This window comes from Anoplophora glabripennis, unplaced genomic scaffold (genome assembly GCF_000390285.2).
Source record: "Anoplophora glabripennis isolate ALB-LARVAE unplaced genomic scaffold, Agla_2.0 scaffold1469, whole genome shotgun sequence".
In the NCBI taxonomy this organism is placed as follows: Eukaryota; Metazoa; Arthropoda; class Insecta; order Coleoptera; family Cerambycidae; genus Anoplophora; species Anoplophora glabripennis.
The window spans coordinates 1-2,000 of NW_019417546.1; positions in this window are offsets into that span (position 1 = coordinate 1).

Below are 2,000 nucleotides of genomic sequence, written 5' to 3' on the forward strand. Positions count from 1 at the left end.
TTTATTTTCCTTGAAGACACACATTGTATAGGAATTGTCACATTTTTTTTATACTTAAAATAACTTAAAACTATCTATTCTAGATACATTAAGAATCAAAAAATTCATTTAAAGTATAAAATGTATTTCTTATTAAGTATTTATGCAGCTTCTTATAAAATATAAAATTATTTGTGTTCGTTATCTCAGAAGGCAATTTGTTAAAAACTTTTAAACCTAAATAAAATGGTGAATCACAAGATATTTTGTATTTAAAAAAAGGAATGTGGAATTTCTTATTTTGCCTAGTGCTTTTATTATGAATGGTTTCATTTAATTTAAAAGTAGACTTATTTCTAAAAACGTATACGGACAATTCGAAGATAAATAAAGACAATCGTTAAAATATTAAAATTAAAAAAAAATATTATGATTATTCTGATTCTACAATACAGAAATGTGTATATAAAATATGAATAAATATAAGTCGAATAAAATATTTTTTATTCCATGTATAAAAGAAAAAAAATAAACTTAAATCTTGAGTAAAAAAAAGAATTTATATAAATATACTTTTCTAACATTCGATTTGTACAGATTGCCGACACTGGTAAAAACTCGAAATAGTCCAAATTGGCGACTGGCTATCTTTGCTTTTTTTCAAGTAGCCGAAAGTCATCTGAGATAGCCCAATTGGCGATAAGTAGCCCAATCTGGCAACCCTGGATCCACATTCCACATGTATGCGTGATCATGGATCCGTTGTAGCCACGTGACCATCAACATCCAATCCGATTTGATCTTGACGGAGTGTCAAGCCGCTTTACTGAGGGCCTTACGATTTGGCAAAAATAGTGTAGCAGCTATAATAGCAACCATTGTTTATATAGTTACACCAAACAATGTAGCAACTTAGAGACACTCTGAACTGATATTTGTTGCTAATGGTACCATTTTTACCAAAACGAAAGCCAGCCCCCCTGATGCACAATTAGATGTTGATAGTCACGTGGTTACAACGGATCGTGATCGGTGATCACGCATCTGAGCCTGAGCTCAGAACATTTATTTTAGTTTTTATTTCATGGATGTTACATCGTATTAGCAAAGATGATATACAAATTTTGTATATCCTCTTTGGTCGCTATTATATGTATTATGTTTTATGTACTGTGCACAGTATACTAATCAATTATACTGTGGTATTAGTACCTATATATATATTATATACCTATATATACAAGGTGTGTCATTTAACACTCCCGCTGTCAATATCTCCGAAATGAAGAAATTTATTTTCCGAAAATTAGGGTTGTTAGGTCCCTCGAATAGCTTCAAATTGTAGTTAGAATTATTAGTTCAAATCTTTCTGTATAGATGGCGTGGCGATACTAAAAATTTTGATCTGAAAGATCGTTAAATTTTGAGTAATTTTGCAATATAAAGTTTTCCCCTATATTTACTTGTTTTCGAGATATGTCGACTTCAATATGCAATGTAGGTATGATATAACAGGAAAATTTATTATTTTATTTAAATCACACTGAGACAAAATATTCTTTTAAAATATTGTTATAATAGCTTTATTCACATCACATACTAACTAACAAACAATAAATTATATAAAAAACGAATGATCAACTACAGAAAAAAAAATTGTACATTATCAAATGTTATTAAAAAATGCAGTCATAGGTGGCTCATATTATTTGTTTAAAATAAAACAATGACAGATGACACATATTAGTTTTCCAATAATTACAGTTTTATCAGTTTGCGTCTTTCAATTTAAGTATACTAGTTATACGATTTACCATTATTTCCACGTTCTAGGGAACAAAAATTTTTTTAGTATCGCCACGCCAACTATATAGAAAGATTTGAACTAACTGTTCTAACTCCAATTTTAAGCTATTCGAGGGACCTAACAACTCCAGTTTCCGAAACTAAAATAAATTTCTTCATTTCGGAGATATTGGCAGCAGGAGTGTTAAATGGCACACCCTGTATTTATATATATA